We start from the raw sequence: 14,454 nt of genomic DNA, 5'->3' as shown, positions 1-14,454 counted from the left end.
TTGAGAAAAAGCATGGACTGACATGTCTTCCCCTGCCACCAACAACATTGTGTGGACTTCAGGGCCAGAGTAAGACCTTTGGAGATGCCTCCTTTGAAAAATCAAATGTCAAATGCTTTTAACAACAACAAGAACCTCTCTTTTTTTGTCCCTACTTTGTTAGTGCCCTAAGCACATGCTTAGTCTTATTATTGGTTAATCCAGCACTGGTGGGTGCTGCAAAAATGTTTGTGCACGAGGAACACCAATCCAACAATAAACACAGATGTGGGAGCCCCTCCAGTCCGGAACCCTGTGAAATGCTGATCTAGAGAGACTAGCCTTAAGCAGAGCACAGTGGGGAATGTGAACGCTGTCAAATCCCTCAAGCACATGCACACATGTGTCTGCTGGTGCTGTTTGTGTTCTTTGGAAGTTCCTGCAATGAGCTTTGATTTCCAGTGTTGCCAATTATGGAGAACAATTGCACTGCTGCTTAGTTCACAGCCAATTGTGAAAGAAGCTAAAGGCGAGGTCTTGTGAAACAGGGGAGGTTCTGCAGTGCAAACAAAAGCCGATTCACACACTGTGTTTAGGCTCTGCCCCACCCCCTTGCAGAATAGTTAGCCCTTCCCATAAGCAATGCTGAGTTGTAAATTTGTAAAGAGAGCAAGGGTGGTGGGTGACCATTGGGGCTGGTGGGGTGGAGGGCAGCGAGCCCCGCAGTAGGTGGAGTCACAGACCATAACCGGCAGAGCCAATTCTGTGTAGATTTGTCCTTATCCCTGCTCCCTGCTGAGTTCTGCAAGGCCAGACCAAGAAGCAGGAAGCTGACAGGCAGTGCAAGCCCTTGGGCTCCTTGTTGTAAACAAAAAAGCAGCCTGGTATACTCTGCAACATATTAACTCCCAAAACCAGGCCACACATCTTCCCGGCCATGCTCTGGTGTGAGTCATGTGACCCATGCGAGATCACAGAGTGGTGGTGGTAAAGTGTAGTAGAAGCTTGTCGTGGTGGTCCTCAAAGCCACACCCACAAGTGCAGTCCAAAAATGCAGGCCCCTGTGTTGATGTATTGTATATATGCATATATCCCAAAGAGCATTATAGTTCATAGCATAATAGCCAAATTTATTGGGATCAGCTGACAGTTGTAGAATAGTAAAGTGGCAAGGGTCCCTTTAGCAGAATACGATCTGTGCTGACTAGCAGAAGCCCTCCCTGGTTTCAAGCTGTTGATGTTCACAGCCCTAATCTGGAGATGAAGATTGGACTGGGAAATGGAGATCTTCTGCCTGCAAAAGCAGAAAGGGCTGCAGCCCTTCCCCCCATCATATTGACTGGTAAGCCTGGGATCCACATCCCTGACCAGCCACGAAGTTCACTGGGCCCGTTGCTGTTACGACCTGTGCCCACCTTATTATGAGATGATTATGAGGCTAAATCAGGGCACCTCACACTCATAGATGCCACCTTGAGTTGAGGTGCTCCAACAGATAATGTCATTTGCTCCTGCTGCTGCCGGGGGGGGCGTGGGGGAGTCCTGACACTGTCCTCTTCCACATTCTCCTCCCGCCACACCAAAGCCAAACCAGGTGAACCAAGGGAGCAACCCAGCCCAAGACAAGCCCAAATGACCTGTGCCCAGCATCCATGAGCTCACACTGGCTCACATGTTATATGTGTCACCCAAAGCGGACATCTCCACCCAATGAGGGGTGGCATAAATCAAGTCTATATAATAAACAATAATAATGGCCTGCTAGAACTTCGGTGGTTGGCCACCCGCCAAGGGGTGAATGGGAGAAGGAAAATGGATTCTGCCCATGACACAACAGTGAATGTGTAGTAGTGAGTGTGACTAATTATGCCAGGGTCGTAATAGAAGCAGAACTCCTTTTGACAACAGCTGCCAAAATGCAGAACTCTAAGAGTCCATTGACGCCAGCAAAATCTCTTCCACAATGTTGTTTTGTCTAAAAATTAGGAAGAGATAAATAGATACGACACGTGTACATTACCTGGCATTTCAGAGACGCAAGTCCCTTTGTTCTTAAGGATATTGAGCTTTTGCTCAATAAAATCTAAAATATCATACATGGCACTGCACAGAAGATGGCATGACCCGCAAGGACCCTCCAACACAATGATTCTAAGTGTTTTTCCTTAGCTTTGTTCCTGTGCTCCACAGTGTATTTAACAAAAATACAGTAACAAATCATACAGCATCTAGAACAGCACATTAAAATTGCTAGGGCAGGCAAAAAAACCCAAAACCCTTAAGTGGTCTGCCAAGCACTTTTCAAGTGGTCTGTGAGGGGGGGGAGTTTGGGAACCACTGGTGTCGATTTTTATTTATTTATAAGATTTCTCACCCGCCTTTCGCCATAAGGCCCAAGGGCAAGCTACAACATAATATATAGTTATAAAAACAAATAAAACAGTTGCAATCATTAAAACGAGTAAAACTAGATTAGAAGAATATTGATTCAGCAAGAGATGGGTCCCAGCAAAAAGAACTTTCACTGCCGGTAGGTCAGGATAAAGAGGTGTGCCTTCAGCATATGACAGAAATTGAATAATGGTAGCGTTAGATCTGTGAGGAGGGAGTAACACAATTTAGGGGCTTCCATAAAAACAGTTCCCATTCCTCACATTATCAAAAGTGGTGGAACTATCCAGAGAGACTCCTCTGCCAATCTTAAAACCAGTCTGTAGAGATGGAGGTGGTTTTTCAGATATTGCCACACCCACATAAATTCTGAATAGGTAAAAGGTAAAGGACCCCTGGATGGTTAAGTCCAGTCAAAGGCAACTATGGGGTTGCGGCGCTCATCTCGCTTTCAGGCCAAGGGAGCTGGTGTTTGTCCACAGACAGCTTTCCGAGTCATGTGGCCAGGAGGACTAAACCACTTCTGGTGCAACAGGACACCGTGACAAGTGCCAGAGCACACGGAAACACTATTTACCTTCCCGCTGCAGTGGTACCTATTTATCTACTTGCACTGGCATGCTTTTGAACTGCTAGGTTGGCAGGAGCTGGGACAGAGCAACGGGCACTCACTCTGTTGCGGGGATTTGAACCGCCAACCTTTTGATTGGCAAGTCCAAGAGGCTCAGTGGTTTAGACCACAGCGCCACCCGCATCTGAATACATGATCAGGAACACTGCAAAAAGCAGGGTCCTCAGACTAACAGAGCCAGTGCATGAAACAAGTTGGGAGGTTTCTGTTCACAGATTCAGCTGAAGCATGCAGAAGCATCCCACTCCACATTCAGACTGAAGGCAGACAGTTCACCGGGTAGGGCTGCAGAGCTTTCTCTTCCAGAGTAAGGTTAACCATGTAAAGTTAATCTCAGCTTAACTTGACAAATGCTCCTTTCCACAGTGGTACTTCCTGGCAGGCCTGTAGCTGTAAATTTTGTTGTCTGGGGCCTAAAGGGGACGAGGAACCTCCTTAGCAGTAATATTTCAAACATTCCTATGCCGCCTCTTCACTGAAGTCGCTATAATAAAGATAAAACAATGTACAAAAAAGAAAAAGCACAAACAATATTCAGAATTAAACGCAGCTGCAGTGTGGAAGAAACAGAATCGGAATGGCACAGCTGCAAAGGCCTTCTTAAATAAGAGTGTTTTAAGGAAGCGCCAAAATATAATCAAGATGACGCCAGCCTGAGTTCACAAAGCTCAGTGCTTCGAATCTTTACCAAAAATCCAGAATGCAGAAATAGGCAGAGTCATATATAGTGTTACCTCGGTTCCCAAATGCCTCCATTGTCAAACGTTTCGGTTCTCAAACGCCAAAAACCTGGAAGTAAATTTTTCCATTTTCGAACACTCTTTGGAACTCAAATGTGCGCCGCAGCTTCCGCTGACTACAAGAAGCTCTTGCAACCAATGGGAAGCCGCACCTCGGTTTTCGAACGTTTTGGAAGCCGAACGGTCTTCCGGAACAGATTACGTTTGACAACCGAGGTACCACTGTATTTTAAAATGATTTAGCTGCATCACATAGGCCAGGTGTGGAGAACCTTTGGTTTTGTCTCCAGATGTCGCTGAACTAGAACTCGGAGCAGCCCAACAAGCATGACCAGGGATGGTGGGAGTTGTGTGTGGATGCAACCGAGAAGCAGCCCTGAGGTGGTCAAGTTTGGTTCTTAGTGAATGGTGCTCAGTAACCTATGTCGATGCTTGCCCTGCACAATTAAAACGGTTAGAGATTTTCACTTTTCATTTTTAAAAAAACAAATACCATACTTTTCTGTTTATAAGACGCCCCCATGTATAGGACGCCCCCTATTTGGGGGGACTCAAATTTAACAAAATGGTGGGAGATGGCACAGAGTTGTTGAGCAACCAATCAAACGTCTAGCCTATGCACTACACATGTACAGTATAAGACGACCCCCACTTTTTAGCATGATTTTAAAAGAAAAAAACATACAGTGGTACCTTGGGTTAAGTACTTAATTCGTTCCGGAGGTCCGTTCTTAACCTGAAACTGTTCTTAACCTGAAGCACCACTTTAGCTAATGGGGCCTCCTGCTGCCGCCGTGCTGCCAGATCACGATTTCTGTTCTCATCCTGAAGCAAAGTTCTTAACCTGAGGTACTATTTCTGGGTTAGCGGAGTCTATAACCTGAAGCGTATGTAACCCGAGGTGCCACACAGTGGTACCTTGGGTTACATATGCTTTAGGATACATACCTGTTTCAGGTTAAGAACGGACCTCCAGAACGAATTAAGTACTTAACCCAAGGTACCACTGTAGTCTTCACATGCCCACAAACACACACTCTCTCTCGTATTGACACAGTGCACCACATGCTCCCAGGCCAGATCCCTGGCACTTAAAACAGGCTTCAGATGCCAAGCCCTGTGAAGAGCTGGTTCTGAAGCCCTTTGCTGAGGGCAGGAGAGGTGAAACGAGCCCATCTTCTGGCTTGGCTCCTGTTGAAACTACCAACAGGAGTAGACCTCAGCTGCACCCTGTCCGCGCTCTCTTATTCCATCAGGTATTACAAGCCTTTCACATCCTCCTCATGGGGGAGAGGTGTTTAATTAGACCATGTAGGAACTTGCTGTGCATGTTTATGTCAAAGCAAAGACCAAGGATGATGAGCAAAGACCAGCTAATTACGAATAGTGCTCCAAGTTCTGAGCAATGTTGGGGGAAGTGGAGCAAGCCTCCAGAATGGCTGCTCTCCAATAAACGGAGCTAAATTGACTCGGGTCTCCCCTCAGCTGCCTCTTTTGCTTTTAATTAAAAGCAAACACCAAGGCAAGAGAGTGGGAAGCGTAGCAGGAAAGCCAGCCTCCAAAGGCCAAGAGGAAAAGTAAATACAAGAGAACAATTCAGGAAGTTTGCATTTTTATTTTGCTACTTTTAAGTCTGGAACAAGTGGGATGGGGCCACGGAGTGCTTTTCCTACGCCCTCGGCAACAAACCAAACGTAAATGTTGCATAAATGTATAGAGGGGAATTTGCACAGTGTGTGGCTGGCATCACTTTTCGTTCATTTTTACGAAATGGATTCATATTTGCTTCACATATGCCTACTGAAGTGCTTCAGTCTGCAGAACTTGCACTTTTAAAAGTGGAGCATGGTGCCTTTTACGTATTTGTAAGGAATTGATCTTTTAGTGTGGCAGCTTCTACACTGCGGAACTCCCTGCCTCTTGACATTAGGAAGGTACCTTCACTGTATCCTTTTTCAACACCTGCTAAAAACTTTCTTGTTTAGGCAAACCTACCCAGACATATAAAGCTGACATCTGTTTTAATCTGTAATTGTAGCTTATAATGCTCTTTTGACAATTTTCTGTATATTCTGTTTAAAAACACAAAAAAACCCCTTGTTTTTAATTTCGACTTCTATTGATAATCTCAGAGCGGTTTAACAGTCATTCCCTCCTCCCAGGAAACTCTGGAAATTTTAGCTCTCTGATGGAAATAGCGGTCTTCTAACAACTGTTAGCACTCCCAAGAATCCTTGGGGGAAGCCACGACTGTTTAAAGTAGTATGATACTGCTTTAAATGTATTGTAAATTGCTTCGGTTTTGTTTGTTTTTTACAGCGAAACAGGGTATAAATTTTATTAAATAAATGAAATGAAATAACATAAAAATGTATAATGCAAGTGGGGGCCTCAAGTGACGCCAAGCAATTGTTGTACGTTTTCCTACCATTTTCTTGCTCACAAAAAAAGCTCCATTTGGAAGTAGGTTTGTTGTGCAAAGAAAGCCAAAGTGACTTCTACTGCGTACTTTGAATTTGACGGTCAAGACAGTCTAGAAGCTGCCTTACGTTTATGTGTTAATATGTTGGTCTTTCAGGGTTCTTTGTTTTGTTTGTTTGCTTGGTTGGTTTTTTGTTGCAACAGGCTAACACCACAACCCCTCTCAGAATAGGTAACCTTAGGTCAGTCATTATATATCAACTACCTCACCGGATTTTTGTGGAGATAAAACTGGTGGTGGGATATGAACAACAACACACTGAGCTATTTTGAAAGAAGGGTGGGATTAAAATGTAAGCAATGAATAAAAGTAAAGATATCTCGATTCTTTCTTAACCATTCATTCATCCACTGATTAGATTTCAACATTCCTCAGCTGGGAGGGTAGAAAGATTCTCCAGCCTTTCCCAACCATCAGTTATAATCATCCAATCTTCCTGAAACAAAAATACAAGGCACTTGGCAACTTTGCCAGAACTATTAATAAATCTAAATCTCTGGCCAAGTGTGCCTCAGGTAACCTACATTGATTTGGGGGGGGACCCATTCACAGAAATCTGATAGAAAACTCATAACATTATTTTTGGAACAGCTTCTAGCAAAGGCCATTTGCTGAACAGCAAGCTGGTCCTCCCCACCAACTTTTTCACATGTGACTTTTTGGGGCAAGTCGCATCATTTCATAGTGACTCCGTGCAGACAAGGTGACTTTGGTTCAGCTGCCAGGGCAAGCCAAGGACATCCTACCCGCCCATGAAAGTGTGGAGCTTGTTCCTGTCATGATTATATGGCTCTCTCAGAACTGCCTAGATAGATCATTTGTTTGTGCTATGACTAGGGCCATGTGTGCTCCGTGATTCGGCTCGAGCAGGCCCACACCTCAGCAAGGGAGCCCACGGCCAACCTCCAGACAGGGAAATGGAGCATGCTCCTTCATCTCCTCATGCTAGTCTCTGCTTGCGTGCTCAAAGAGGCAGGCAACAGCAGGCAACAGCAGCAAGAATGAGGAGGAGGCCTCTTGGTTCACAAACTTTTTACTGGCTAGGTGCTCCTTAGGCCTGCAAGTTTTTTGCAGCATCCGCACAACACTGTTAGCATCAAAATGTGGTCTCTGTGGCTATGAGTGCCTTTTACCAACTTGGCCTGGTATGTCAGCTATGGGCATATCTGTACAGTGGTCCCTCAGGTTACATACACTTCAGGTTACATACGCTTCAGGTTACAGACTCCACTAACCCAGAAATAGTGCCTTGGGTTAAGAACTTTGCTTCAGGATGAGAACAGAAATCGTGCTCTGGCAGCGCGGCAACAGCAGGAGGCCCCATTAGCTAAAGTGGTGCTTCAGATTAAGAACAGTTTCAGGTTAAAAACGGACCTCCGGAACGAATTAAGTACTTAACCCAAGGTACCACTGTATAAGGTTACTTGCCCACCATAGTCCAGCTACTGGTCACCTCAGGATTGGATTATTATGTGAGGCTGCCCTTGGGCCTCGTCTGGAAGCTCTAGCGTGTGCAGAAAGTAGCAGCTAGACTGGTGCTGGGTACAGTTGTTAATGATGATGATGATGATGATGATGATGATAATAATAATAATAATAATAATAATAATAATAATAATAATAATAATAATAATTTCTTATTTGTACCCCGCCCATCTGGCTGGGTTTCCCCAGCCACTCTGGGCGGCTTCCACAGAAACCAAAAATACACTAAAATCACAGAATAAAAACTTCCCTGAACAGGGGTGCCTTAAGATGTCTTCTGAATGTCAGGTAGTTGTTTATCTCACTGACATCTGTTGGGAGGGCATTCCACAGGGCGGGCACCACTACCGAGAAGGCCCTCTGCCTGGTTCCCTGTAGCTGTGCTTCTCGCAATGAGGGAACCGCCAGAAGGCCCTCGGCGCTGGACCTCAGTGTACGGGCAGAACGATGGGGGTGGAGACGCTCCTTCAGGTATACTGGACCGAGGCCGTTCAGGGCTTTAAAGGTCAGCACCAATACTTTAAATTGTGCTCGGAAACGTATAGCATATGACACCTCTGCTCAGAGCCATAGTTAGGGGATGATGAGGTGGGCCCCTGCCAGGGGCACAGCTGATGAAGGAGGCACAAAATCAGCTAAAAATATGTCCATAAATATAAATATTGATTATTGTCTCATAGGAAATGGTTTTAAATAGAGGGTGAATTGAATGGGTGGAGGGAGGGTTGGAGGAGAGGTGGAAAGAAGAGCTAATTTGTCGGTGGCTAGGGGGCGCAATCTGGACCGTTCTGCCAGGGGCGCAAGATCACCTAGCTACGGCTCTGCCTCTGCTAGAGGATCTGAACTGGCCGGGTTCACAGCTCTTGTTTTTGTTCACAATTGCCTGAAGCACTTGGGTCCAGGATACCTTCCAGCTCAGTCTGAGATCATCTGGAGGAACTGCCACCAGTTACAGAGGCCCAGCTGGCCTCAACTACAATTCAGGCATCTAATGTCATGCCAGTCCCATGCCATGGAATACTCTTCGAGCACAGATGCAACAGGACACCCTGACTTTTGACTTTTAAGCATCTCTTGCAAGAGGAATAAGTCTCTTGTTAAGACCCCATCTACACTACACATTTAAAATGGCACCATACCACTTGGCTTTCCCCCAAAGAATCCTGGGCACTGTATCTTGAGAGTTATTGGGAGAACCCTATCCTTCTCATAGAGCTGCAATTCCCAGAGTTCCCTGGGAAGAAAGATTGGCTGTTAAACCGCTCTGCGAATTGTAGCTCCTTGAGGGGAATAGGGTTCTCCCAACAACTCTCAGCACCCTTAACAAACAGCAGTTCCCAGGATTCTTTGAGAGATGCTATAGTATAGTTCATGGGGAGGCAAACTAAGGCCCAGGGGCCGAATCCGGCCCAATCGCCTTCTAAATCTGGCCCGCGAACGGTCCGGGAATCACTGTGTTTTTACATGAGTAGAATGTGTGCTTTAATTTAAAATGCATCTCTGGGTTATTTGTGGGGCATAGGAATTTGTTCATTATTATTATTATTTTCAAACTATAGTCCGGCCCCCCACAAGGTCTGAGGGACAGTGGACTGGCCCCCTGCTGAAAAAGTTTGCTGACCCCTGCTATAGTTGTTTAAAGTAGTATGTTACTCTTTTAAATACATACTGCAGATGGGGCCAAAGACACAGCTTTGCAGGGCCGATTCAAAGTGCAGAAGTAAGCTCAGCTGTGCAATCTCTATCACTTCCATGGTCAGGGCCGTGCATGGATTTGCATCCATGGGTGTGTGCGCACATGTACTCCCTCCACAGGTATACATAACAGAGCTGCACACGCTGGATTTGGCAAGTCCACACTGACAGTTCCAAAGTTACAAACAATCATTACATAATTAAGCAATTAATCGACTTAGTCATCGCCTGTTTGAAAAGCCAAAACCCCTCCTTCTAAGCACAGCCCCTGAGCACCCAACCCAACCTCCTGCTGGGGCAGGCCCTGTGTAAACAGAAGGAATCCTCCCAAATGTGTTGAAGGTCAGCAGTCTCTAGCTCCTGAGAGTTGTGCAGGATCTCATCCAAAGTGGAAAGACATCCCCACTGCCCTTTTCTAGTGGCTGATAATTTATGGGCTGCTACTATAGAGTCCGTTCCCCCAAACTGTCTCTTGACTTAGGCCTACAGTCAAAAATACTAGGATGACGGAGCCTACAATTCAAAGCATACTTACAAGGGAGTAAGCCCCAGTAAACGCAGCATTGTCTTACCTCTGAGTAAACACGCAAAAATACACTGCAGGGCGATCATTAAGTCAATGCACAAAACAGTAAAAACCTAAGTATAAATCACCTGACATGTTTACATTCCAAGCGGGATGGTTTTAAACAATTAACTATGGGGAAATGGCAGCTGCCTGCTTGGAAACATACTCTGGATGACACCTAGTCCAACCTCCTGCTCAGTACTGGATCCCCAATCTTTATTTTATTTTGTTACTTATTGCATTCGGGGGGGAAATATCTGAAAACTCTCCTGTTTCCACTAGCTTTTTCCTAAAAGCATTTCTTTATTTGGATTCTGCTGCTATTGAGCTTGGTCACATTCTCAATGGACTTTTGGCCAGGCATCCCTGGGGCAGCTGTCTGTCTTTTTAGATCCTGGTTTGTTATCATTTTATTTGTGAATATAGTGTACATCGGTGATTTTTATTGGAAGCCATCTTGAAAGGGTATACTCCTAAACATAGCCTACAAATATTTTAAATAAATATATGGTAACATAGCTGTGTTCATCAGTTGCCTCAAAATTGGGTGGTGTTTTGGTATTTTTTACTAAAGTTGTGGAGCTTTTCTTATAGTTTTTGAGCTATTTTTAAGGAAATTCGCCAAAGTCTAGCATGTTGTAGTACATAAAATTGGATCCAGGCCAAGAGTAGAGCAGAGCAGGGGTGAGGAACCCCATGCCCACCTTCCCCACACCTGATATTAGGTGTAGGGGCAGACAGAGATGTGAGTTGTGCATCCAATCAACGAGAAAACAGGAATAAACTCTGTGTCCATCAGCATTTGGCTGGGGAGTCCAATCCTGTTTGGCTCAGCAGTGCCTTTGTTCCCTGTAGGGAAGTCACTGGTGCAGCCAGACCCTGCAAAATGCAGGATTGAACCTGCCACCCACCAGCTGATGGGCAGGGAGTTCAATCCTGCCAATGAATTCTTCAGGGGAACTTTCTAGTGCAGCAAAACCCTACAGAAAACAGTAGACCTGGCAAAATCATCTGACACTGAGTTAATCATGGTACTGTAATTTCCCATGGATTTCAGTGAGCTTTTTTTCTAAGTGTGACTTAGACCTTGATTTCTGAGCAACGGTTATAGGCTGTTTTGACTGTACCATAAATCCTTATTTGTCCCCTGTAAATATTTCCATCTTCTTAACAATTGGCACCCGGCAGCTAACAATAAATACAGAATCAATACTTTATCCAATCCATCTTCATTTGTCCCACCCCGTATCCCCAGCAATGCTAGCGAAGGGGTAGGTATCAGCTCTTGTTTTGTTATTAAATCAGTTTCTACGAAGACATGGCTGAATGGACCCATGCGTGATGTTCACAAGTAAGAAGGCTGCATGAGTGTGGATTTTCCCCTTGTACTCGTTTAGGAAAAGATCCTGTGTTAAACAGTACTAGGGATGTAGAGAAGTAAGAGAGTTTGCCTTGGCGGTGAAGAAGAGAGGCTGAAGCAAGAACCTGCTGATTTTGGAGCTGGGGGAGAGAGGGAGGAAACCACATGGCCCAGAAACTAATCTATAAATATATATCCCCTGGGGGTGGAATGTGACCTCATACTCTACTCATGCAACCACGTTCCCTGTGGGTAAAACATGGGGAAAGTAGCATTGTAACTGGTCCACAGGGAGTGTTGAAATATATCACACACTGTAAACACAAGGAAATGAGGGGTAAATAAGAGGGTAGAAGAACGATGGAGGGCTGAGGCCATGAAGGGATGCCTTGTAAAAAAAATCTCTGGCCATGAGAGCAGCAACACTGTTTTAGAAAAATGGCAAGAGCTGAAATATTGTGAGGTCAGGGCAGGGGCTGTAGCTGCCCATCCCCACTGCCTGTAGGAAAATACTGGGCCACTTTTGTGGAATGTTCACCTTTCGGAATAGTAAATCTCTTGCCCTCTGGGGTGCCGAGATTAAAAAGGGGGCATGCATGCATTTTATTCAATCACAATAAGGAAATATTTGGGCTAGATAGCAGGTTTTATTGCATTACAATTTATGTTCCCTAAAATTCAGTTGTAGTGTTATATGTGCAACGGAAGAAACAATACAAATATTCTTAGAAACCATGTAGCATCTAACACAGCGCAGAACAATTGTGACAACAGGCAGGAAAACCATTCAGTGGTCCTCCAAGACTGTCAGCAATTTTCAAGTGGTCCGTGATGGGGAGTGGAGCGGGTGGGGTTTTCCAGGGTTTCAGGCAGGTGAATTCCTGACCCAACCTGGAGATACCAGGATTGAAACTGAGACTTTCCGCTTGCAAGGCAGCTGCTCTGCCACTAAGCTACCATATGTTACTTCCCCCATGCATGCCTGCTACACACAGAAGGCTGATGAAGGAGATTTGTTCCCTGTTTTTCCAGAAGGCAAAGTACTGATGGGAGGAAATTCCAGGGAAGCAGGTTTCTGCTAAACATTAGGCAAAACATCCTAACAGTAAGAGCTATTTGACAATGGAACAGAAACTGCCTGATTAATAAATTATTACATTCCCCCCCCCCCCCATTTTATGCTCCCAACAACCCTGGGAGGTAGGTTAGGCTGGCCCAAGATCACGCAGTGAGCTACATGGCTGACTGGCATATTGTGATAAGACAGACCTCCATCTGGAACTCAGCTCCTCTGAGTTAGTTAGTGAAAGAAAGAATCTTCCAGCCCTGCGCTTCAACTTATTTATCTACACATGAATGAGCAATCAGGTATGATTACATATTATTAGTAGGATATGTTGAACGATACTGACAGACCCAAGTTTATCGAGGGCACTTCTAGGATAAGTGGGGACTTGAACCCATGTCTCCCTGCTCTAAGTCCAATATTCAAGGTATTGCAATAAACTGGCTAAAGCAGGGATGGGGGAATCTGTGGCAACGAAGGTGTTGCTGGACTACAACTCCCATCATCCTGGACTGTTGACCATGCTGGCCGGGGCTAATGGGAGATGGAGTTGAAGAATATCTGGAGAGCTACAGAATTCCCATCCCTGGGCTGAAGGCTTCCAGATATGAGAAGCATTGCGTCCGAAAGGGCCCTCATTCACTGAAATCATCAGACAACAGCATCCTGAACTACAAATCATTCCTAACCGTCTGTTTACGTTGCACTGCTGTTTGTTTTCCAGTGAGTGAATCCACAATGACTCCAGAATCTATTCCCTGAGTGGTAGCAGCCATTAAGACTCCAGCAATCTCTACATCCACAGGGGAAGTTGGGATTATTTTTCCCAACCTTCATCACTTCTGCACATTGCCTCATCACAACAGAGCCCGCGTCTCATTTCTAATTGCATTGCGCAAATCCCCTTTCCTTTGCCAGCCGCCCTGGTGCCAAAATCCGAGATGAAGTCAAACTTGTTCTGCCCCACAAATAAATCCACAATGCAAAGAAGAGATAGAAATAAAATGAAACCTTTTGTATTTTGGATATAAACCACCCACTTTTGGCTGAGTTGGATAAGACCCCTCATTGCTCACAAGGTTATTTGTATGCAACATGAACAGGAATCAAATCATTTTCACCAGCCCCTATGAAATTCTCCCATGATCCCCTATCATTTTGTTTTAACCATTTTTGTTTTATTTTTTTTATAAGATATTTATTGAAGTTTTCAAGAATAATACAATGTAAAACAAAAAGAAAAGAAACAACAAAAATACAAAAATACAAAAAATAAAAACAATTAAAAACACATAGAGTTTCCATTTACTTATTTTCTTTTAACTTATTTTCCAGACCTCCTCCTACCTCCCTTTCTTATATTCCAATTCAAATTATTAGTTCAGCAAATCCTCACCATTAGTTTTTACTTATTTCAAAACCTTATTTTCCATGTCTCTTAAGCATTACAGCTGGAAACCACTTAATTTCTATCCAACATCATTCTAACATTTTAACCATTTTTGTTTTAAAGGGTGGGTCCAATCCCTCTGTTCTGTCAAGTAAAGGTGGAGATGTGTGGTTTGTTTTTCCAGGGACATACCACTTTTATCCATCAGTTATTGGCTGCGTTCACATCATACACTGAAAGAAAGCACACGGCTTCTCTCAAAAAGCCCTGGGAACTACAATTTGCCACCCATAAAGTTACAATTCCCTGCACCCTTAACAAATGACAGTTCCCAGGATTCTTTGGGGGAATTCAAGCACCATCTATGGTTACATCCATACAATACATTTAAAGCATATTTGAATCAAGTGGCGCGTCCCCCAATGACTCCAATTTGCTAAGACTCCTGGGAACTGTAGCTCTGTGAGGGGTAAACTTCAAATCCCAGGATTTGGGGGGGCTTAAGCCATGTGTTTTAAATGTATGGTGTATTTATTGATGTATTTTTCACTGAGCCTATCACTATGGACCTCAAGATGGTTCCCCTCCATTTTATCCTCACAACAACCTTGTGAGGTAGGTAAAAGAGACCCAATGAGAAGTATAGTCCAGGCTGGCTCCAAGTTTG

At 44.5% G+C, this 14,454-nt stretch overlaps 1 long non-coding RNA gene across 1 annotated transcript in view; it reads right to left on the bottom strand.

Annotated features, from left to right (window-relative positions):
• LOC307221815 overlaps positions 1–10,019 on the bottom strand; it is a 92,451-nt gene extending 82,432 nt beyond the window's left edge. The window contains exon 1 of the long non-coding RNA XR_013841546.1: positions 9,976–10,019. This is a non-coding gene — a long non-coding RNA (uncharacterized lncRNA). The remainder of the gene's footprint in view (positions 1–9,975) is intronic.
• Positions 10,020–14,454: the final 4,435 nt, after the last annotated feature.

Source organism: Podarcis cretensis (genome assembly GCF_951804945.1).
Source record: "Podarcis cretensis genome assembly, chromosome: 8".
NCBI lineage: Eukaryota > Metazoa > Chordata > Lepidosauria > Squamata > Lacertidae > Podarcis > Podarcis cretensis.
Note: the sequence above shows the minus strand (reverse complement) of the source record. Positions and strands in the feature narration are given on the sequence as shown.